This window comes from Pholcus phalangioides, unplaced genomic scaffold, assembly GCF_987345545.1.
Source record: "Pholcus phalangioides strain wild (caught in Gottingen) unplaced genomic scaffold, Ppha-v1.0 ptg000007l_1, whole genome shotgun sequence".
NCBI classification, from domain to species: domain Eukaryota; kingdom Metazoa; phylum Arthropoda; class Arachnida; order Araneae; family Pholcidae; genus Pholcus; species Pholcus phalangioides.
In genome coordinates, this window is record NW_028301600.1 from 30,603,347 (window position 1) to 30,629,142 (window position 25,796).

Here is a 25,796-nt window from a genome sequence, read left to right on the forward strand (position 1 = left end):
ATATGGATGTCATATATTTCTAAAATCTTCAATCGTTCCGTTGAATTTTTCTCCCCCTTTAAGATAAAACTCTGCGTTTGTTGTTTTATTCAGTCACTGTGAGGAGTTAGAATATAACTTTCTAATGTGTATCCCGAATTCCAGTAGTTTTTATAACGTACGGTACGTTCCATGGATCCCGAGAAAGTCTTTCAGGCGAAAATTGTGAATCTGGGCAACTAAAAGAAGTAACCAAGAACTAAAGAAAAGGACTTTTGGAATCATCAAAGATTTGTTTCACTTTTGGAAGGCCATTGCAAAAGCAGCTTCACAGTATATGAATCATAGTGAATACTACGGCCCAATTACATTAAGTACGGAAATGTTTATCAACAAGGGAGAGGAGAGGATACTTTCTAGCTTCCTATATAGTTTTTCAGGCTGATAATGATAACTTACAGGGAAAAAATTAAAATGGTGAAACCTTAGCTTTTCGAAAAGCACGAAAAAGAATTTCCGACGAAAAAAAAAGGTAACATAAATCGAACTCCCGACGATAATTATAAACGAATTTTTTCCCATGTTATGGTATTGGGCCGTTCCGTTCGTTGCAAAAGTGATAACCAATGCCCGGATGTTGTTGATCTTTAAATGTCCTGAAAAATTACCATAAAAAATGGCCCAAAAACTCCAAAAAATGCACTAAAAATAAAAAAAAAATGCCTTAAAAACTAAAAGAAAAATTCCCCAAAATGTCAAAAAATGCTATTAAAATAACTCAACAAATTTCTTCAGAAACTGAGCCAGTCATACATAAACTGGAGGTAAAAAAAAGATCTTATAGTGTCTATTGAACTTCACCATCGTTCTCAACAATAAAATTTCATTGAAAATTGCCAAAGGGATTTTTCAAATAAACAATTCGTAAGTTAGGAAATCGGGAGGTTCGGGAGGAAATCGGGAGGAAATTAGGAGTGTGTTAGGAAATCTACAAGACAAAATAGAAATTTCTGAAAAGACAGGATAAACTTTCTCTCGACATCAACGGATGTTATTGGGGATATTTGGGGGCAGGGGATCTTATCTACTTACACAGTATTAATTTCTCTTTTAATTTCAAAACTTTTAGACCAGTGTTTCCCAAAGTGGGCAATATCGTCCCCTGGTGGGCGATAGAATGGTTCAGGGGGCGATAAAAGCTACGGGTATAACATAGGATCCTATGGGTTCGCTTGAGTTGGGGAGCGATGAGACAAAAAATTCCTGAAGAAGGGGGTGATGGAACAAAAGGTTTGGAAAACTGTTTTAGACGTTCCCGTGAAGACATCAAACATTTTTCCACAGGGAATATTTATATATAAATCTGCTTTTTTCACATTATTTTTCAAGTTTCATGATAGCAAATTGGCCTACCCCTTTTAGCACACTGACTTTATTGATAACATCAATAAGCTCCATACTTTTCTGCAAAGACTGAATGATGGAAACCAGAATGTTGAAGATTGATCTTATGTACGTCATCAGTTTGATGATCTTATGTTAAGTTCAAAGCTTACGAAATCTTACTGCATGCAGCATTTTTACGGATCGAAATCGTTCAACACAAATTTGCAGATTTCAAAATTCCCCCTGAAGTACATGCAAGTACTATACTATGCTCCCTTTCATAATGAAAATTCTTCTCTCTCTCTCTCTCTCTCAACATCCCATATATGACCAGAATTGCTTGAATTCACTTTCATTTATTGTTTGGTTAAGTGTGGCCAGTCCTTGAAATTTTTACTGAATACTAAATTAACCTGAAATTGATTCTATACATTTTGTTTGTCATCTATAAAGGGAGATAAAAATTAATTGATGAAAGTAATGCATTTTTTTTGTTTAAAAAAATTTTAGCCCACTTTTTATTTCGAAAAAAATTTCAAAAGTAAAAACATATCCTAAAAATGTCTTAAAACCTGAAAAAATGCCTTGAAGAGTAGAAATAATGGTAAATGCACAAAAATGCAAATGCGATCAACATCCGGGCTCTGGTGATAACAATACCCGAATGATAGCATTATCCATGATTTTAATGAGCGGCGTCGACTGTAAAAGAAAAGGGAAGAGCTATCGAACCAAAATGTGGTCCATAAAGGTTAGACATGCGCTTTCCTCAGCAGCAGAGATTCGGTTTTCAAATCGATCTCTGATGGCATGTGTATCCTGTCTCAAAGGCATCAAGAACTTGCTTGATGCCTTTTCTTGAAGAATCTTACAAGAAAAAAGGAATATATGACGCGAAAACAACAATATTTCATTTTATTCAGCTTCCCTATCGAGTCTCCAAATCGAATTTCTTATTTCTCTTACCGACGATATCAGTTCTAAAACACGCTCTAGTATTATTAACTTATCTGAGAGATAGATCATCACTAATAATACTACTGCATTAACACGGGATTGGAAAATGTGTCGGAAAATTAGAATTTAAATAATATTTCTGTCTTTTTTTTTCAATTAATTTAATATTTTATAAATCTAATAATATTTTGATTCGCGATTTGAATTTTTTTGAAGTTTTCGAACTGTGAATGAAAAATGAAGAGGGAGAATGAGATGTCAAGTACACATAATGAATGTTGGGAAAGAAAATCTCATTCGACCGAAATGGTGTCATCTATAATAATGTTCAATTTCCCGGATAAGATTGTACGTACTCAAGTATGGCTCTTGGGCCATGTGAGTAGGAGGGGCACCAAATCCGAGTTGAAAGGGCAAAAACGCTTTATCGACTAAAACCGTGGTCACACAGGGGCGATATATGCCGGAAACTGTGGGCTGATGCTATTTGAACCCCCGCAATAAATTTTCCGATGGAGCTTAGCTCCCTCCCCAATAATAAATGAATATAGTACGTACAATACAAAACACTTCTCCTCGTCCTACGCACGGGCTTCAGTCCCGTATATGCGGGACGATTAGCAACTTTCAGCCCCTGGGGCGGATACAGGGATATGCATGGCCCCCACAAGGGGGAGGCTGACAGGGCTCCAGCCCTGGGGCCCGGGACGATTTTCATCATTTTTTTTGTTTTTTCACGCCATAAATTCACTATAAAGGGGCCCATGAAAAGTCTGGTCTGGGGGCCCGCCAAAAGTCCCATCCTAGGGGCCCTGCTCTAGGATGTGGGGGCCATGGGGATATGCATTGGGAGGGGCGATTCATTGTGTATGTTTGTTACATCGTCCGTTATTTTACGGGATAAATGAATTTTTACTCATATCATTCGGCTCATGGGAAAGTCAATCGCTCTCATTGCCTCCCTCAATGCTGTCTTCATGTCGGCGCTTGTGGGGGGGGGGGGGGGGAAGGTAAAAATATGTCTAGCACATGGGTAGAGAGATTTTCCTTGAGCCACCTCTGTACGTATTAACGTGTTTTTTTGTTACCAAGGGCGCGGTAGCCCAGGTGGATAAGATACTCGCCTAATGTACCACAGGATGTTTAGAGGTGTAGCGAGTTCGATACCCGGGGTTCGTCCTTTTCAGAAACTTTCCTGACGCAGGGGTACATAAGAACCGGTGACATGACCACAGAAAAAGATTGCTACCGCAAAGAGCCCCATGCCGAGGGGTTAGCGCACCAACCTCTCACTGAGTAAAAAAAAAGGTGCCGTTCGGAATCGGCAATAAATTGTAGGTCCCGGTCTAATTAGCCCTCGTGTGCAGAAAATGACCGTGGTGTGACAAAAATGATCGAATTAACAGAAGGGTTACAAACTTTTCAGCGTGAAAGAAGCAGCGACTGAGTGTGCTAGATAACTTTCACACAAGAAAATGCGGGGGCGCGGTAGCCCACGTCGATAAGATACTCGCCTAAAGTACCAAAAAATGTTTACAGGTGTTCGATACCCGGCGAGTTCGATACCTGGTTCGTCCTTGTCAGAAAACTTTCCTGACACAGGAGTACAACAAAAACGGTGACTTGACCGCTGCAAAAAATTGCTACGGTGGGGAATCCCCCATCGAGGGGTTAGCGCACCAACCTCTCGATGAGTATAAAAGTTGTTTAAAGTGTAAAAACAGTTTAAGCCTGCCGTTCGGAATCGGCAATAAATTGTAGGTCCCGGTCTAAAAAAAAATTAGCCCTCGTGTGCAGAAAATGACCGTGGTGCGATAAAAATGATCAATGATCAAGAAAATGCGAAATTGAGCAGTGGCGTCCAGAGGCATATTTATGGTTTTGCTTCCTGTGGGATACACAAATTTTGCCATTCTTCTCTTATTCTAGTCTAATTTTCTTGACCACTCATTTCTCAAATTTGCCGTTATAACCTGGTCACCCCCCCCCCCTCTCTAAATACGCCTCTGTCTCGAAGTTACCTTTTTCGTCACTCACATGCTTGCACATTTGCTTGACCACTTTTTGGTCCCATTTTGGTCGATGTTCTCCCACCTGGTCCCTCATCTCTAGGTCACTCTCACTCCCTTGCTTACGCACTCTCTAGGTCACCCATGCTCACATACTCTCTAAGTCATTCTTTTGATCGCCCACATGCCTACACACTGTTTTTTTCACTCACTTGCTTGCAAACACGCTAGGTCTCTCTTTTGACAGTTCACTGACCTAGTCCCTCGCTCTCCAGCAGCAGCGGATTCATGGTTTTACCGTCTGTGAGCCAAAGAAATTTTGCCACCCTTCGCCCATTCTACTCATTTTCCTGACCACTCATTCTTCGAATTTGCCGCCCTTTGCTATAGCCCACCAATTCGCCCTGTAAGTTACGCCTATGTTAGCGTCTAGACGTTTGGGCTAACGGGTCCTCGTCCCAAGGTCCCGAGAAAAAAACAAAGCATCCCAGATATAACTATCTGGATGCTCTATCTAGGAGGCTTTGGTAGAAGCCCCATTATTGAAAACTTTTATTCATTCTTTGTTTTTCTCAACAACTTTTATATATTTCTGTTTTTTTTATATAATATTCATTTTATTTTATTATTAACCATTTGATTCAGTGTTCCACAGTAAAAAGCTATTTTTTGCAGAAAGTGAAAAGAGCTCCCAAAATATGATATTGAGTGAAGTAACCTGATGAAGAGACCCCTGATATTGAGTGCAGCAAAACAAATACTTTTCAAATATTAAAAATTTTCGCAAAGTTTTTGGGATGCGAATCTTGTATAAATTGATGGGATTGTTTTGTACTTGAAATAAGTTTTCTAGTTTTCGTTGCAGAAAAATGTTTCTCGTAATGCACGTGTGTTTTTTTCTGTGCAATGTAAAGTCATTCTTTACATTTTTTACATGCAAAATATCCTAACTAACGAATAGAGTTTTTCGTGCTGCAAATAAACCGTTTATAATAATGAAAAGATTCAGTCATCTGAATAATTTCTCGCATTTTCCCTTTTTTCTCAAGTTTGAAGCTAATAAAATATATTTTCCCGATTAAATTTTTTTATGAATACGTTAAAACTCTCTGACTCTCTTTCTCTTCATCATGTTCTTAACTGTGTTTTTAAATCGTAAACAAAAAAAATTATAGTAATTTAAATAATTACGGATTAGTTTTCAAAAATTGAAATTAGATTGAAAATTGTCACAACGGCCTAGCCAGATGACTGGTGAAGAAGTCCAGAAGCCGCTTACAGGGGGAAATATAACAAGATGAAACAAATTTTCATTTTTATACAGTCAGACCTCGGTATAACGTCACCCCTGTGATCGTTAAAAATGATACACGTTATGCCAGAGGTGCCGACGTGAAGAAAACATTGAGGGGGCTGAATGTTGCCAGTCGTTCCGTATATACGGGACTCACGCCTATACGCGGGAGTATGGCTCCCACAAGGGTGGGGCTGAGAGCACTCCAGTCCTGGGTCCCGGGACAATTACCATCATTTCTTTTGTTTTTTCATGCTATAAATTCACTATAGAAGGGCCCCGAAAAGTCTTTCTTGCGGCCTGCCAAAGATCTCAGCCTAGGGGCCCGTGCTCCAAGATGTGGGCCATGCGCAGGAGAGGGAGGGGGAACTTATCATTCTACATTCATTAATTTATTGGGGGCCGAAATAGCCTCAGCCCCCTGATTTCGGCACCTATGCGTTATTACAAGGTCTGATTCTACTTAGAGGCACGAGTTACAATTGGAAAAAAGTAGGTAGTTTTCGATGAAATTTGCAAAATGTCGATGCAGTTCTTCTTGCACATTGCATCCACAACATTTTTCACAAATTCTTCTGCCTTTCTTGTACCACATGAAATCTTCTTGACCGAACTGTGGAGCAATAGGAAATGGCTCCTATTATATAAATCTTTTTTATAGTTCATGCTTGGATGTCAGTATCGAATTGCATTTGACCGGTTAATACACAGGGGTAATATAAAAATTCTTGTCAAACACTTTTCAATGGATTTCTAATGCAAAAATTGTCTGCTTTCGTAGTCTCTTTTGCATGTAATCATGCCCCCCTACATCTTACAGCAGGACTCTTTGGCTGAATCTTTTAAGGGGCCCCCGATGAGACTTTTCACAGGCCCTTCTATAGTTAATTTATAGCGTGAAAAGACAAAAAATGATGAGAATTGTCCCGGGTCCCACGGCTAGAATCTCGTCAGCTCCGCCGTTGTGGGGGCTCATGCATGTAATGGTGGAATTTCAGTCGTTTTTAGCTCTTCATTAGGCTAGTGCTTGTAAGTTAGGCAATTTGTATAGCTAGTAGCACCTTTGTTTCTTCAACACATGCCCAACAGTACACTAAGGAACAGGCATAGCGATGATTACCGACATGGACGGAGATACGTTGGAGACGACACATGGTGGCAAGGCACCCCCCCCCCCAATAACGGAGCTGGCTGATCTAATGTATATGCATATACAGGCAGGCAGTCCCAAATTGTTTGCACAGCGGATATCTCTGTAACCATTGACTTTTGAAACATACTTTCAAGTTTAGTTATTTAAAACCACAAAATTTGTTTGAGCGGTCGTATACATGAAAAAATAAAAGAAATTAACTTTTAATATAGTCCCCGTGTGCTCAAAAACCGAATTAGAAAGTTGTTGCCCTGACTTTCAGAAACAGCTCTAAATGCGGATAAACCGTTTTACCCGCATTTAATGCTGTTTTTTTTTCTCCAAAATTTCCTTCGTTTTTCGAATTCGAATATCTCAGTGAATATTGCACTTGGAAACGTGGAGTTGTTTTTTTTTGTTGGCCTCAGAAGAGACAGAGCAACAACTTTCTTATTCGGTTTTTGAGCACACGGGACTATAAAAAGTTATTTTCTTTATTTTTCATATATACGACCCCTCAAACAAATTTTGAGGTTTTAAGTAACTGCATGCATGTCATTAGAAAACTTTTTCTAAGTGAAAGTATGTTTTTCGAAAGTCAATGGTTAGAGATATCCGCTGTGCAAACAATTCGGGACAGCCTGTATATGAGCCAGGTTCGGATCTTTGGCGGGACCCCAAGCCAGACTTTCACGGGCCCTTCTATAATGAATTTATAGCATGGAAAAAAAAGGTAATTGTCCCTGGTCCCAGGGCTGGAGCCTTGTCAGCTCCACCCTTGTGAAGGACATACCAACTCTCATCACTCAAACGAAACAACACCAGGGCCGTCTTACGAGCATCATGTGCCGCCGGGCCAAGTGATTTTTCTGAGCCTCTTACCTGGTAAATTCTCGAAAATTTCAATCGGTTCTCATTCCTGTGAGGCCCCATTCTCTTGAGGCCCCCCGGGTCATGCCCGGGTTGCCCCATGCATTAAGATGGCATTGAATAACATTAACGCTTTCTGCTAACTAGACGTCATTTTACTTCCTCACCAAAAAAGGGGCATAAACGACACTCTAGCATATTATATATATATATCACCGATTGTTAAAATTTAAAATTTGTAAATTTTTCTTAATATTCATATGTTAATGATCATACCGTGTTTTTATCTTTGAAAAATATCTAATTTTAAAAGCGGATGATTCTTTCTGAATCAATCACTCTATACACTCATCTATTGAAAAATTTACGGCAATTATCGATTGTAAAACGTACGGTATTATTTATAGATCAATATGGAAGCCGGGAAAATCAGAAAAAAATAAATTTTAAATACACCTTTTTTGTAAAATTTTAAATACACTGTTGCGGTACAGCCGATTTTTTTTATTAACGGAGATTCAACCGTATTTTTTACGGTTATACATGATCCTCTTCAAGAGCAGTCCCTTCCCTAGGGGTGTGCGATAGGTGCGGCCGCACTGTGCTCCCGTGGTTTGGGGGGGGGGGCGCCCGCACTTTCAGAAAAAGAAGTAGAAAAATATACATATACAGGGAGTCGTGTGAGAGTTGCTAATCCGGCCTCTATCTCAACAACCGTCCATCGTAGAGGTATACTTTTAATTTGAAAAATGCTCAAAAGGCGTTCAAAAAATTACCGTGTACCAGTTTTGAGAGCGAAAACACAGTGTGTCACAAAATGATAAATCTAAATTTTTATCGTCCCCCTATCTTCTAACTTACAATTAGAAAGTTGTTGCTCTGTCTTTCTTGAGGCCAACCAAACAAATTCTGAGTTTCTAAGTGCAGTATTCGCTGAGATATTCGAATTCAAAAATCGGAGAAAAGTTGGGATAGGAACGCCCCCTCCAATGGTTGTGCCCCCCTCCAAAGGTCGATCCTGCGTACGCCCCTGTTGGTGATGGATATTTTTTGCCGCATCCTTCAGTGCCGTCTTAAGGCATGGGCCCACCCCGGCACGATCCGGGGGCCTCACAAAAATGAGTTCGGATTGAAATTTTCAAGAATTTGTTTGGTAGGGCCTCAGAAAAATCAATTGGCCCGGGTGCCCATGATTACTCTTAAGACGGCCCTGGCATTCTTGTATATTCTGTGATAATGCATGAATCTCTCTGGATGTCCAATTCTCGTCCCAATCGGGGCTAAAGAGCCCCGAAACTATTCTCGCACCGGGCCCCCGCGTCCGATAAGGGCGGCCCTGTTCTCTCTCCCACCGCCACCCCGGATAAACGAGAGAGGTTCTACTGTATATATTTTTTTTAAAGTTCCGATCACACATTCGTGTCAACTCCCATCTCCCAACCGGATGCCAAGCCTATGCGTCACACACATTTTGCTCTTGCTTTCTTCCTCACACACACACGCGGGATGCTTGCTCATCCATCCCTTCTTTCGGGATAACGTTGTTTTCATTCGGGAACACTAGATGGCGCTGCAATCGGAATGGTTACTTCCCCTCCTCATCATTCGAGGAAGATTTCTGTTCTAAAAACTTATTTTTGTTGTCGGGTTTGGTATCTTCATGTGGGGGAAACGCCAGCCGCAAAACCAGACAAGGAAAGGCTAACGAACGATAGACACAGCAGCTTGTTGGTTGCTCCTTCATCATTATTATACTAGTATTATTATTACTCTCGTTTATCCGGTGATTGTTGCCGAAAATCTAGGAAAAAAAAGGTAAGAGGATCCAAATTCCGTATTATTATTGTTATTACTTATCATTGTTGTGATGATCATTTCTATAAATAATCGTGTAGGCTCGTGAGTAGCCCTGATCATTGTAAAGCCGGTGATATAAGCGCGCCCATTTAAATATACATGTTATTATAGTCATGTTTATCATGTCAATGTTCTAGTGGATAACGATTGATTGATTCGACATGGTTGTTGATCGTCGATGTTATCCGTCATCGATCCCATTGCCCTTGGTCACCACGTTTGTGTTTATGGTATCGGGTTCGAATCCAGGATTGTTTCCGGAATTAGCTGTAATGGATGTTTTGGTTTCGCCCGTTTTTTTTTAATTATGAAATTTTTTTTTAATTTATTTTGTTCAATAATAATCTTTGATCCAAGTCTGATAGTTGAATCTTAAGGGTTCTCCATAGATCGACATTGTACATTTTTTTCAATTTTTTTTCATTGTGAAGTTACTATAAAATCTATATAAGGAGCCCTCTAAAAGCAGGGATTGTTTCTCGCATGGACAAACAGGGTCCCAAAATTTAAGAGCTTGGTCTGCATATTTACTTTATCTTGTTTAACTTCGAATGTAGAAGTGAATATCCTGATGAAGCAAAGCAAGCTAGTCATAGCATACTTCAGAATTTGTTTTAATAGTAATTATATACATAATAATATGTATACCCTCAAAAGCATATTAAGGTCGATTGAGGCCTGGGCGAGAAGAAAATTTGGACTCCTTATTTAGAAAAAAAAGTAAAGTTGTGGTTTGTCGGGGCCCAGGGCGTACTCCCGTTGGGCCCGTTATTAATTCCGCCTCTGCATACCCTGTAACTCAAAGAACACTCTAGTCTATATGAAGAGGCCCAATAATTCATGTTTGCCCATGGCCTCCACATCGTGGAACAGGACCCCTAGGCTGAGACTTTTGGCGTACCCCTCTATATTGAATTTATAGCGTGGAAAAACAAAAAATGTATATAAATCCCTGGCCCCAGAACTAGAACCGTGTCAGACACACCCTTGGGGGGGGGGCGCCATGGCCCGAACTTATGAGATACGGGCCCTATGTATGTTCTAACCTGGCGGCCACTCATGAATGTGGGGATTGTTGATACCCATATAGAAATAATTAATGATTTATTTTTTTTGAAGAATTAATTGTTTTGCATTCTTTTATCTGTTTTTTATCCCGTTTTTTTAAAGCTTTGAACGTCACGATTATATTCTCACAAAATAGATTTGTCACGTCAATGAAATATCTTCTCGGACATTGACCCATCGAAACTATATATGCGAAAGTGCTTCAAACCGTGAAAGGATTTACAGACAATTTTATGATTCCACATTATATTCACCATCTGAATAGATGACTCCTAACCAGATCATGGCCATGCTTGAAACTGTGAGTGTATGTGTTGTGAACCTAACGTGAAGTTTGTTTCTGTGTAATGTTTCCTACATTGCTGCTATCTATATTTCGAACTGTGAATGAAATTAATGACTGAAAATTGTACCGTTGTGGTCCTGTTGCTCTCTGGCGAAGACTGAAAAGTTTTGAACTGAAACAGTGTGGGTTCTTCTCTCGAACACCCATAATTTTGTTTTTCTCTGCCAATGCTCTCTCCGTTAGAGGGATGGACTCGGAGGCGGAATAGACTTGAAGGTCTGGAGAGGAGCACGATGATGTCAATTCACATATATGTATTAGATCAGTCTGCTCCACCATTGATGCTGGGGGGGGGGACGCAATGCCCTCATGCTCCCCGTATGTCCGCCTAGACTGACGTCACGATGACATGCAAACAAATGTGGCATCTGACATTACAGATCCTTCACTCACAACTTACAGATCTATATCGACTTCATCATTTCACTCAAAATTAAGTATCCGAAGTTCATTGCGGTGACCATTAGGCAATCGGATGTCCGAAAGTAAAAAAATGTTTGATTTCTATATCTTTCGCACCTCAAATAGATTATGGTTAGCTTCGGGTTTTGTTCGTAGCCAAGAGACTATGAATAAACGGTCTCTTTCCAATACATATTAGTACCATTGAATGAGCTATTTTTCAAGTTGCCGTTATTATTATCGGTTAGGGCTGAATGCAAGACTTGAATAAGTAGTTCCTGTCAAGGATGGTTGATTTCTGTATGTGTGTCTGGAGCAGTTTCGATCGCATCTTTATCGTTTTACAGTAATTAGCCAATTCAGTCATGGAAATGGAGGTAGAAATGAAAAGAAAAAGATCAGTTTAGCATGGTTGCGCATGAGTTACCATCTGTCTGTTACCTTTCTTTTATTAGTTGTGTGCGAATCATCGTGTTCTGTTTCAATGGGTCAGTCTCAACGCATTACACTTTTTTTCTCCTGTCCATTCGATTGTTGCAACAATAGTCGGAACGAGTTTTAGAGATGTGTCTTATCGTTGTCCCACGCGGTTACTGCCCACTCTTTTACATAATGTCTTACGTCTTTATACGTCGGATTTATAACCTGTGTATATAAGAGTTGGGGGACAATGATGAACGAAGATAGAAGGGATGTTAAGGACATTTTAATATTTCGTCAATTGTGGAATTAAATTCTGAGCAATTTAATTCGAATCGATCTAACCAGTTAGAATACATAAACCAATGACACATTTGATCATTTTTGTCGCCCCACGGAACACGAAAGAAAATTAGAAGCAAAGTACACAACGAATTAGCTGGAAATAATAAAAAAAATATATATAGTTATGAATGATATCTTTCATCGGGACTTGACAAATCGAAAATAAAGTTAGGTGCCAGTCAAATAGAAGGTAAGCTAGTTCACTTGTTTACGTCTCTGCTACAAAAAGCAATTCTCTGCGATTCTACAACGCGGAATCAACAACCGATACTGCTGTCTACTTGTTGAGCATCTAGATTTGCGGTGTATAACTACTAAAGGTTATTAACTCATGGTCCATCCCATTGAGGAATTATCAACTCTTCGATCCATAGGTGTAAACTTGTATCCGGCCCATGGCTCGGCCAATATTTGCCATTTCGATAATACCTATAGAAATACAGTGATACCTCGGCTTACGAATGTTTTGCTAACGAATATTTTTTCGTGATTTTTCTGCCTCGGCTAACGGAAATTTTCGTTTATATGGATACACACTCGCTAACATGTAAAAGCCGCGTCGTGAGCATAATTTTCGCACTAATCATCATCAGAATTACTGTCACTTGGGAATGACGTTCCTACGTCACAGAATCCCCTCGAATCATAATTCACTACGGCACTGAAGTCACGTGGTCTCACGTTACGTCAGAGTAGTGTGTAGCCGCCTTTACTCATGTCCATCTCGAAATCCTTCTGAAAGTTTTTGCAACATTTCATGTAGAATAAAAGATTCAGCTAATAGAAAATGCATTAAAAAAAAAAAGAAGAAAAAAAAGAGTCCATGTTTTCAAAGCATGCATTCTTTCAGTGCAAGACTCTTCGCATCAAACTGAATAGTATGGGCATTTTAGGAGCTCATCTTTTCAATCTGCATGTATCAGACACAGAAATGAGCTGACCAAATTCCAAATGTATGAGGACACCTACGAAATCGATTGGGATGTGTTTACACCCAGCTTTAGTAGACTAAAGATGGTTGTGTACATTAGTGTAAAATAAAAATATCTTCAATATTTCATCTTGTAAATTCTCATTTATCTAATTCGCCTTCGGTCAGTTTTTGTCTTTTTTTTTATAATGCTCTTTAGTGTTTTAAAACCTTATCTTTAAATTTTTGGCAGTGCCTGGTACGAATTAAACTATTTTCCATAGAAATCTATGAGAAATCATGTTTCAGGTAATGATTCCGGCTAACGGTTAGCCGAGATATCACTGTGTATGGGGTTTTAGCCCTCCTAATATATTCCTAATAACTTGACGCGTTTATGCTTCGATCCCATTGAAAATCTTTAACAGTCGATGTTTTACGAATAATATTCGTACATGCAAACAAATGCATACGAATCGATTCATGCTGCAGCTGCCCCGAAAACATGAACGAATCGTGTCAGTATCGAATATTTAGTTCGTATAAAAAGCAGAACTAACGACAGCATCATTGAACTGTGTTCGATTCGTTCCTGCTGCATAGTAAAGAGGGTTTTTGTTCCAGTGACTGTATGTTCGGCATTCGATCTGGAGCAAGGACAGTGAGTGCCTCCGGCATCTGCCACCCAAAGGCATTGGAATCTCTGTCTGTTTCACTTTTCTTCTTCACTCTTTGTTTCTTTTGGAAGGTTAGACCATAAGAAAAGAAAAGATCGCGCGCACAAAAGAACAGACAGGAAAAAAACATTTTCTTACTTGTTTGTTCAAAGTGAATGATGGAGTTGTTGAGAACAGCCATCACAGGCAGTCGTGAAAAAGCTGATCTCTGGTTACTGATCCGAGAGATTCTTTTTTGGTGGTGTGCCTTGAACATATATATCGTCCGATGAAGAACTCTTCGTATTTTAAATACAGTAATATGTGAGAGAAGAGAAATAGCTTTCATGGCCATTAACTCAAGTCCCATAAAAAACTATTTTACTACGTGTTGAGGAATGTACTCTAAATTTACTAACAATGACTAGACATCACATTCAATTAACTTACCAACTCGAAGTACGTACCTACCCTCTGAATAACTATTGACTCGTAAATCTGTCTAATCGTGGGTATTGAGTCAAGGCTCTGTTTGTTTTTCTTTTTCGGTAGTTTCAATAGGCATAAGTTTTGACTTTTGTATCAAGACTATGGTCTACCTGCGCTAGGTATGCGTTCGATAAAGTTATGTCTTCGATTTTGCATCTTCCAATTATTTCTCGGCATTGACCTCATTCATGTGTACACACATTTTTTATTTACATCCACAAGAAGCTGGTTCTTAGTTTTTTTTCTTCTCTTCTAAAGGTCTATTCGCTTTGAAATTTTTTTTCCGATGTTAGTGATTTTAAGCACAGAATATACAGTCTACGGAGAACTGGGAGCAATTATAACAGAAATTTATTTTAAATCGCCCTCGAGCACTTTTAAACAATTTGTGAGGTGCTTGATGGTAATAAAGGGTGGGCAAAAAGTCCGTAGAAACTTTAAAAATGAATAAAAACCGGAAAAATAACCGAAATAAAAAACGGTTTGCAGGGCCTAGCATCGCTAGGTCACCGGAATTTTTTTAAGACGGGAAAAAAATAACTCAAAAAGCAGCCGATAGGTAACGCTGGTACGAGCGACTTCGGTGGAAATATGCAAATGAGACGGTTTTAAGAACTTGCGCTCATAATCCACAAGCAGTTCACCGTTGTAAACCGTGTATGTGGACCTGCTGAACTCTGCCGTTGCTGGATTTGTGACTCGCCTGCAATGTGTTATCCCCTGTATTGGTGGTCATGAGCATAATTACTTTATCATTTATTACATACTGCTGTAATAAACGATTTGGAGGCATTCTGTTCGTTAATTTGCGTATCTTTTCTTTGACTTGTGTACGTCAGCGCCACCATCAGCTGTTTTTTTTTCCTGTCTTAAAAAAATTCCCGTGACCTAGCGGTGCTAACCCTGCAAACTGTTTTTATTTCGGTTATTTTTCCGGTTTTTATGAATTTTTAAAGTTTCTACGGACTTTTTGCCCACTCTGTATATTCAATTTTCTGTTTTTTATTTTATTTTGAACGGAATTTTCTTATGCTGTGTAGTTATTTATTTGGAAACATTACCTAATTTGTGTTTGCTTGGAGGATACGTAGTTTCGCGCCATCTCGCCATATTGTGCCGGAAGTGTCATTCGGAAAATCATTGTTATGATACGTTTGCATTTCTTCCCATTATTCCACAACTTTAAATCGTTAATCACGACGTGCAGTTTTAAATGCTTTTCCAACTGCATTCATTGTAGTTTCACTCTGTATAGAATTTTGTCTGTGACGTAGGTTTCTGTACAACATTTCACTGGTTGGTTTTATGGCCAGGTATGCTATATTCACTACGCATGTGCGAGCACAGACCCGTCATTTGGGAGGGGAGGTCGGGGGATACGACTGCCCCCCACCCGGCATTGCAAAGTGCTGTAGAAATGTACAAAAAAGGTTAAATGTATATGCATGTACTGTGTGAGTATATGTTCTTTGCCCCCTCCCCCAGGAAAATGTTGAAATAACGGGCCTGTGCATCGAATTTTTTTGTCAGAAATTTCATGTGACTAGGTCTCTAGAGCCCCCCTCCCCCCAATTTTTGTTCACTAAGGAGGAAAAAAAAAGATTTATTTGTCCGAAATGTGGCTCTTAATTCCCTTAAAAAATTGTCAATTCTGGTGATTCATTATTATAATTTAGTTAAAGCTTACGAAATTGACTTTCCGGACAAAGAGTATATATTTTTTATACTTCAATTTCAATTGAAAGTTTGCTTAGTTGAATGACTTTTTTAAATTAAGTTCTCGTGAAAATGCCTGTTAATTTGTCGAGATATGTTTCGTTGAGGATTTTGACCTGGAGGTATATGGCCAAGAAGTAAACTTTTTTAAACGATTTTTTTCAAATTTTCCGTTGAGGATATACCGTGGATCATTATTTTTTTTCTTTTAACGCATAGGCGGAGATAGACGTGAAAGTCTGGGGGCGGATGATGATGTAAATTCATATATATGCATATACATTAGATCAGTCGGCTCCATTTTGACGCTGGGAGGGGGTGCCCTCCATGCCTCCACCATGTCTCCGTCCAAGTTTTAACAATACTTCAAAGTATTTTTAAATTTTTCTGTTTTTCAGAAGTTGTCATACAGGCTTTAGTAAAAATTATTGAAACTTAGCATGGCCATATTACCCTCACTTATTTTATTTATACCTAATTTTTTTTTTTTTTTTTATGGTTCAACTGACAAAATACACGATGAGTCTTCTGGATACATCTTCTGTTGGAAGCTGTAACGCTTGTGATGACTTGATTTTTTCTCAATAGTGTTTCATAATTTTTTGCACTAATTGCAATAGTGATCTAAGCTTATTCAGTCGAATGGTTTTCAAATTATGGATTTTTTTTCAGGCACTTTCAACCTGTTGCTCATTTGAAGATCCTAAGCGTGCTTCTCTTAAGTGTGAGCTCTTAAGAGAATCCTTGCGCCCAATTTCCTATTCGCGAGTAATTGATTGGGATCTCAATAGTACAACTCCATTCGAGTTTCATTCAAATATTAGTGTTATGATGATTTGAGTTTGAGAAATGTTAGGCTTACCGTTTTGGTGCTCTTTTGATAGACGGTGCTCGCGACTCGTAAAAGGTTGAAGACCGAAGACCCCGTAGTAAAATTTGCTCAGGATGGATATTTGAAGATTCTACAATACGAATAAGAAAAATATTTTCTTTTTAGATAGAGATCATTATCACGTTCTATCACTAGTCCCGGTCAGTGACGACCGGCTATGACAGCCCCTTCATGCACCACAATTGTGAACACTCCATGCTTTGCTCAAGAGCATGTCGGGTGGTGGCATCCCACATTCACGCCTAATCCCAACTAAAAATCACTTTCTGTTCTTTTCTTTCGGTTCTTTTTTTTTTACAATGGCAGGCGTCTAACAAAAGAAAAACATCAACAACAGCACAATCGGATAAGGATGCCATTACAAGTAGTTAATTCACCATCATTTGGTCGGCCCCCACCTACTGGCTTTTTTTAATATATTTTATCATCTGTCTTTATCCTTCACCACCATGCACAAGAAAGAATAATAATACATAATAAAAGAAGAATCTCTTCGTTCTGCCTGCATGGATTTTACCGGCTTCTTGCCTTTCGAAGCATGTCCAATCCGCTAGATGCACTCGATGTGTTGTTTGTGTGTGTTCCTTTTGCGCGAGTTTCTGTAATCCTGGAAGGATGAAAGATGTAACGTTTTTTTCTCTTTTGCGTCACTTATCCGGATCGGAAAAAAACCATCATTTGAGCTGTTAGATTTTGCGCTTCTTTTGGAATATCATCAAAAATACGAAGACTTTTGCAGGTAGGTCTGGAGTTGGTTTATTAGACCGTAACATTCCTGGCATTTATTTGGTTCAAAACCAGCGCAAGTTCGAGAAAAAAAAGAGTATTGTAAATTTAGGGTATTTTTTCTGAAAGCATCTACTTTAAAGAAGTAGCCGTGCGTGGCTTAAAAAATCGATTTGACTACAAATCTTAGTTTTTCTTAATTAATGCTTTTTGGGGGGGGGGGGTTCTACCTCGCTAGTATTGTTTAGATGCCCGTTTTTTGAATTGCAATGACTTTTTTAAGTCAATATTAATTATATCTAGATATTTTTCAGAAACAAAATGGTGTTCTAAAACAGTGTTTTTCAATTAGCTCTTAGACCTACCCTAGAACCATTTGATCATACACCAGGGGAATCAAGCACTATCTGGGTTCATTGTATTTCTCTCCTAATTTCTGCTAATTTCTAAACACATTCCGGTGGCCACCATTCCAAAACCACGGTTCTACAATCATAAATGTATCAGGAATAAAATTATTCTAGCCCAGACATACTTATGTGCTTTTAATTAGTGACGTGAGAAATTCTTCTACCTTTACGATGTATCTATGTCTCAAGAATGCTGATTATGTTCTTCGACAACATAAATACAGTTAGTTGTCCTTGGGTTTCGTTGATGCACACTCGTCTTCTGCAAAATGACACCGTAAATTGAAAAAGAAGTCAGCCAGCGTCATGCCCTTCCCTTTCTGCGACAATTCTGTGATCACTCCCAAAAACGCAGTTAATCATTTCGAGTGCATAATGCTGCCTATGTCTATTTTCTCTTCTCTTTTTTTTGTTGCTTCTGTAACTTAACCGAATCCAGTCCAGTCTTATAAGAACTCATTCACCCAGTAGGGAAAGTTAATGAGGAAGTGTTTTTCTGTACATGTCACTTTTGCGTTTAATGGAGAGCTGATTTTTATTTTTTAATAATAGGATCTCCTCCTCCTTCTAACTTGGAGAAATTTTACGTTTAGAAACCATCTGTGTGCCCCAGTTTAAGTAAGAAGGTTTCGGAATGGAAGAAACCACATGAAACAAGTGTCATCCATAACCTCAGCTAGTCCCATCCAATTACCCCGCTGTATGAGGATTTACTGATCCTTAGTATACAGGCAGTATGAGACGTAAATTAGGCATGTCTACTCGAATTTTGAACTTCCCTAGCCACGTCAGATCAGAACTGCTCTGTAGCTCATCCGACACTTTCTTGTATACCAAGCGTAACTCCTAATCTCTGTGCCCTTGTCTGTTTTTTTTTTCCGATGTGAGATAAGCCGATAGAGGCATTGGAAAAGATACCGTCACTTTTACTGACGGTTGTGGGGCAGGGCCCACCCATTCAGTAAACAGAGGTCATCCCTTGTTAAATCCGGAAACTTTTTAAAGACCCAGTTCATTTTAATGTCGTGCCTTTGAAAGAAGATTTGGCGGGTGCCGCTTTTCGAAGTGTCTGCTGTTTTTTTTCCATTCAATGTTTATTCTGAACTTATAATTCGAGCAGATATGGCCAAGGTCTTTGCTCTTACTTACCTCGTTCAGAGAATATCTTTGATATATAAGTTTTTTATGACAAAACAATCCATCCAAATTTCAATATAGTATTTATTATGTTTTCGGAAAAAAACCCTTAATTAAAAAAAAATTTAAAAAAAACCTAAAAAAACTGAATATCTTTGGGTAGTTCTTAACAGATGGTGTTGATCAAAATGCAACTAATAATTCTCCTTTTTCTTTTAGGATACTCTAACGAAATTATTTCCGTTGATTATTTTTGTCTCAATAGGATTTTTTTTTAATTCTTATAGGTTTTGTTTTTGCCGAGAGATTTGACTTTTACGATACCGAAGACTACAATTTCCAAACTACGATTGACATAGCCAGAAAAGGCTAAAAAAATTGGCAATTAACTCTGGATTGAATTTGAGTGGGTGAGTCAGTTATTTTTATGAACTTACCCGTTAAATTATTCGTCTTTTAACGAAACTGGAGATCTTCATTGTGGTTCTTCCATTAATTAAAAGGAGGATCAAAGTATAAATACGTGTATAGTTTCATTCTTTACCTTATGTTGTTTTGATGCATTACGATATTTTTTTTCATGTTAACAGCTTATTATTTTTATTTTTTGTTCTGCACGTGTCAATAGACATGAAAGGGGATATGAAATTACACTTTCTCTCCCCTCCGTACAAATATCAAAATATTGTATTACAGTGTGGAAGGAATCCTTATATAAATAGCTCTTAGTTTTTCACTCATTTTACTTTTCGTTGCTCTTTTGGACTGAAAGTCAAATATCTATATGAGTGATAAAACACACGTATAGCTGACTTCGTGAGGACTTTATGTTCGAAGCTCATGCCAGGTCAAACATAAATATTTTCACACAAGAAGAACGCAGTTGTCGATGTTTGTTTTCAACCCTTTTAGAAAAGTCTGACTGTAGGAAGCTCGACGACTGAAAACGCGAGACTGTGTAATGTTTATAAGTTTTTTTTATAAATATCAAACTCATTGCGAAATTTAACAGATCTGGCACAGTTTCTCAGTCTTACGTTTGAATTTTTCACCTTTTTCCTTATTCTTACATTTTTTATTTTTACCCTCTACTCTGTGTCCATCTGCAATCCACCCACATTTACAGAGATTGTGGAAGCTGTCTCTACCAGTTTCTGGAAGTGATGCTTGGCTCACGTTTCTGGAAAGGGGGGGGGGGAAAGCTCTAAAAATATAAGCTCCTGGTTTTGCTCTCATGTGGTTATTGTTCTTTTACCTAAATGCTATGGAGAACCATTCGTCTTTTTTACCGATACGACGTAGGATGCCAGCTTTTCAACGAGAGCATGAAAACTTTTTACACGTGGTGTTCGTTTATTGCAGAGTTTCCAATTCGTGAGGTAAGAACCGTTTAGAAACTGGCATTTTACAGAAGAATAAATCGTGTCCTATGCATATATTAGCACCATGCTGGATATCAATGCATAACTAATTTCTTGATCGCTAGATATACAGTATCTCAAGAAATCCTGTCCATAGATTTTGTTACTTCACTGTTGTTATGTAAGTTGGGGAATGGAATTTCATCAGTTTTTAAATATTGCATTTTTTTCGGCGTATAAGATGGGCTTTTTATTTTTTTGCAAGTTGGTTTGAGAAATAAAAATACTCCTGGGCAGTGGGGGGGGGGGTATGCAAGATAGACATTTGTGTGAAGCACAGAGATTCAGTTTCAAAGGAATTTTGAGTTACTAACCCTAAAAAGAATTTCAGATTAACAGAAATTGATTGAGATAGCAAGTATATGAAGCAGCAGGGCCGTAGCTAGCAATTCCTGTGCCCTGTGCAAGAATTTGAATTTAAGCCCCTTATGCCCTTCCAAGTGGGCCCTGTGCGGGTGCGCCTGTTGCATCTGCCTATTTACGGCCCTGTGAAGTAGATCTTAGGATCACCGATTTGATAATTGTCATTGACTAGCCGAGTGTACATTTTTCCGCGGTGATCAAAAAAGCGAATAGTATCCTCGGTTTCATTCTTAAAAATGTGTCTTCGCATTCTCCTAAAGTGATGATTCTACTTTTCAGAGGCTTAATTCATCCTGGAGTGCCGAGGAAGGTTTTTGATACTACCCACAGAAGGTCATACACTTGGTTGTGGGATGCAGAGAAGAGCCACCGCGCTTTTGTTGGTACACTGGGCTTGAGTTATGAAGAGAGATTTTACTTTCTGACTATGTGTTTACATTGGCAGAACGCAGGTATAAGAGGGGATATGATTGTAGTTTTAAAAATTTTCAACGGAATGGATAGGGTAGATGTAAGTTATTGATACACCGTCAATCAAGTGTTTCGACAAGGGGACATTAGTATCGATTTGGAAGGGACAACTCCAGGTTGTAGTGTCGAAGGGAATTTTTCTCCAACAGGGTTGTGAATAAATGGAACAGCTTCCCTCCGAGGGTCTTGAATTTTACCACAATTGGCACATTTAAAAATAAATACGATACTTATAATGGGATGAATTGAAAAGCTACTTTAGATTAGACGAACATAATTTTTTTATGGGCAGTTTATTTTATCGTAATCAGTAATTTTTATTAGTTTTTTCCGTGCACCATCTAATACACGGCAAATACGATCTCATTCCGTTTTATTCAATCATTTTCTATATCAGAGCTATGAGCTACAATAACTTGTCCTGAATTTAGTCCTTGCCTGAATTCCTTTTTGAGTCACTGTAAAATGTTTTTTTCTCCAAGCAGATGAACGAAATCTTGGAGAAACCGAGAAAACCGGTTCTCTTTTGAATAACGTTTCACTAACCACAAAAATATGCTCAGGAAGAAATGTGTTGCTCATTGGAAGCCTTAAGATTTGTACTTGCTCTTTTTTCCCCAACATTTTATAACGTAAAAATCTGCGTAAAGTTGATGGTGATATCGAAGGTTCTCATCGAAGCACTCAACTCGCGCTGATTGCCACCATCAGATGAACTTTTTTTGGATTTCACCGTGGTCCGAATCGGCCGTTCGTGATTTGAGACTATTTATATCAAACTTTCTTTCCATGCTGACCGATTCAGCTCACGTCGGTCCATTGATAACAGCATTAGCAGTCTGAACAGCAAATCGACAAAAGATGTGAGAAAGAACACTGGCAAGATGAATAATTTCCCTAATCTCTTTGGTGTCAATGTTTTTTTCCCCTTCCACTTCATTCTTTTGAATGAAGAATTTTGTTCCGCTAGAATTTTATTATTTATTATTTCTTCTGATTGTAAAATGTTTGCTGTGGTGGCTTATCTGGCTTTGTTTCCTTAAAACTTGTTTTTCTTTTATGATTCGTCTAATTCCTTGGATAACATGCGTGAAAGGAAAAAAAACAACTTTCCAACTGATAAACGGGAGCGTGTGCCCGTGTGTTTATCTTTATCTGTTTATTTTCTTAGGCATACCTTTTAGCAGGGTTGGAAATATTTGATTGACAACTCAAGAGAAGGTGTGGCACTTGAGTAATTTTTAGTAAAGAGTTATCTGAGTGATGCTCTTTACTGTTGTGTTTGCGATGGTTGATGTTGTCTTGGTTACTGTTTCGAGATTCAAGCGGTTTCATGGAGATCCAAGCTGTTCGATGTGCAGGTTGATGTACTGCCTGAAATTCTGCATAAGAGCTAAATAACTTGTCGTCTATTTCAACCTATGTTAGAATGAATTCTATCAAGTTTCACATAAGAAAGTCACACATTTTGCTATTTGTATAGTCATTATGACTGGCACCTACCGGTGTAGAAACTATATCTGTTGATTAGACTGTATAGTAGAACACTTGTTTGAAATGTTTCGCTCTGTTTTTAACCCAATGAATTTTAGTATCGCTTCCAAAATATTTCCATGACTTTAAAAACCTTCTCATGCGCACCAAAACTTATATCGCAAAATTCGCATGCAAGCCACTAGTTGAAACTTTTGCTCTTCATACGGTTTAATACGAGTCTTTCTTTTTTTATGGAGTTGCCATCATAGACTAGGCCATTAAGCGCAATCTGTAGACGGAGTTATTTCCTATAATGTTTACGAAATACCGCATTCAAGTCTCCGCTGCAATTTCAACTTTTTACACATATACTTCGAATATATCATTATGTGTAGGTGTATGGAAATTTACGCACACATGCGCATTATCGATGTGTTTTTCGGAAAACATCGTCAGTAGCGTTCGTTAGCTTTACTCCCCCATGTACCTTTCCACCCATGTTTTAGAATTAGTCTATTTCGAGATGTTAACGAGGCGTTTGGCACGAAGCTCTGCCAAAGAAAGTACGTCCACGGTCCCAAAGTTTCACCGAGACGCATCTTTCATCACCATTTCAGCTTCTAATTAAATAGCAGGTTTATGAAATGTCCATAGTTAGAATAAACAAGATTCTAAACTAACTGTTTGTCGGTCATATATTCTTCTATGCTTGTCTAATTGATTTTCAATCGCGTGAAATATAATAATTATGTGTAGGCCTATACCAGAGTTATGGCATGAGACATGCTAATCCTTTTTTCCTCGAGAATATGGGATTGGTGAAACTTCTAAAGCGTATAAAAATAGAAGGATACACTGAATTGTTACTCTTAAGGCCAGTCGTCCACTGGAAGTTACCACGAGCGAAAACAAGTCGCGTGTATGCACAAGACTACTATAGCGGTCATGCGCATACACGCGACTTGTTTTCGCTTGTGGTAGCTCCCAGTGACCTTAAAGGTATGAAAACTTTTGGTCACGTTCACTGAGGATTGATAGGGAAATGCAAAAAAAAAAAAAAAAAATCATAGACAAAATATTCTTTTACTTACATGGTATTAGTCGCACAGTACAATAAGAAAAGACGCACATGGACCATATGAACCCCCAAAGTACAGGGTGTTCCAAAAGAATCATCCGATTTCAAAAAATCGTGACTGTTCAGCTTTTAATCCGTTTTGATCGAATAATGTATAGATAGAAAAAAAGGAAATCTCGAGTTTCACGCAGTTGCCGAAAGGTAGCGCTAACGCTCTTCCTTCGGCCACCACTTCCGTGTTTGTCAAGATGGCGACTGCGCAACAGAAATCGTTTTGTGTCCTAAGCTTCGAGAAGTGTGAGTCCGTGACAACTGTTCATCGTCAACAATACCCTGGTGTTGAACTTCCTACCGCTCAGAGCATTAGGCTATGGTATAAACAATTCCGGGACACGGGTTGTCTGTGTAAAGGGAAATCCCCCGGCCGTCTCCGCATGTCAGGCAAAAATGTGGAGCGCATCTGACAGTTTCGCACGTAGTCCATAGAAATCCACTCGCAGTGGATGCAAACATGCTCACAAAAGTTTGGGACGAATTTGACTACCGTATAGACATATGCCGTGCATCCCAAGGTGGACATATTGAGCACCTTTAATTCGGTTTGTAAAAAAACTTTGATCAGCCACATTAATCTTAAGTGTCTGTTCAATATTTTTCGTAATATACGCATTTCAAATCGGGTGATTCTTTTTGAAACACCCTGTATCATTCCAGATGGTTCAATACAAACATACTGCCAATGATGTCACAGATATCGAATACTCATTCTCACTTTTTTACGGTTATGGCAATGTCCTCTCAAGACCAACATTTTCTCCCGTGGTACACTAATACAGTGGTTGTCAACCTTTCGGTCCTCACTGACCTAATATATGATTTTTTTAAGAAACTTCTATTAAATAATTTAATAACTCCATTTCACTGACATGAAATATCACTTCATATAGAATTTTCTTGTCTATCCTGTGCTGGTGACACGAAGACGAATTAGAATTTTATGGGAACACATAATGAGCATAAAAATTGCTAGTAATATCCGAATTTCTCCACAAACCACCGTGTGGTGACCGCTGCACTTATATACTGTACGCTCGTTTTTTTTATTTTGAAATTTCGCGCATTCCCAATGAAAAAAAAGTTGCCATGACGTACTTCAATTTTTCTGAGAATATTATAATTCAATGTATTTGACTTTGGAATGTTTTCTTTTTCAAATTGAAATGGAAGTTGACTGATTTAAACTTAACTGTTGCCAAACTTTTTGTGAATCTTTCTGTAAATGGCACAAAGTAATACCGTGTAGGTTTTGGAATCCGTACCTACAGAGGGATATAGACTTGGTTGAAGAGGTGCAGAGAAGAGTTACGCGTGCACTTATGGGCTCACAAGGCTTGAGCTATGAAAAAGACGATTGCTTGAATATGTTTACATCGGTGGAACGCAGGTGTCGGGGGGTGGGGAGATATGATCGAAGTGCTTATAATTTTCAACGGGATCTATAGGATGGAGACCATGAATTATTAATATTAACCCTTACAGTGACAATCCCGAGATATCTTGTCAAACTTGATCTGCTTTATTTCTGTCGCCCGAGATATTTCATCTAAAAACGCAATGAAGCTGTTTTCGCAATAAAACATATTTTTCACCCCCTCCAACCAATCAACTGCCAGTGGGAGGAGTCGGCTCTTTTTCAAGGTTAGATAAGGAGTGAGAAAAAGAGAGAAAGAAATATGCGCTCAGTATTTTAAATAATACAAAAAGATTTTTTCCCCCCAAAAAAGTATTTCTTTTCCTAGAAAAAGCCGCAACACATCATGGCAGGTGTTTTTGTATCACAGGGAGGGAAATAGAAGCGATGGGTGGAGTAAATTTTCTTCTTGTTGTTGGGGGGGGGGGAGCAGTTATCTGCTCGCAATCGGAAAAATTCTTCTTAAAATACGTGGCAATTTGGGAACGTTTCGCAATTTCAAATGTGGCAATTAT

The 25,796-nt window shown here is 38.6% G+C and overlaps 1 protein-coding gene across 5 annotated transcripts in view; it reads left to right on the forward strand.

The window, feature by feature from the left end:
* The window catches only part of LOC149085162 (uncharacterized), a 152,415-nt gene that overhangs the window by 12,708 nt on the left and 113,911 nt on the right, over window positions 1-25,796 (forward strand). For 3 of the 5 annotated variants that reach the window (XM_089233017.1, XM_089233022.1, XM_089233025.1), the window contains exons 1-2: window positions 9,247-9,442; window positions 19,289-19,411. The gene's annotated coding sequence lies outside the window, so the exon portion shown is untranslated. Of the gene's footprint in view, window positions 1-9,246; window positions 9,443-19,288; window positions 19,412-25,796 lie in introns of those variants that run through there. The other 2 variants (XM_089233030.1, XM_089233018.1) reach the window with 2 other exon arrangements.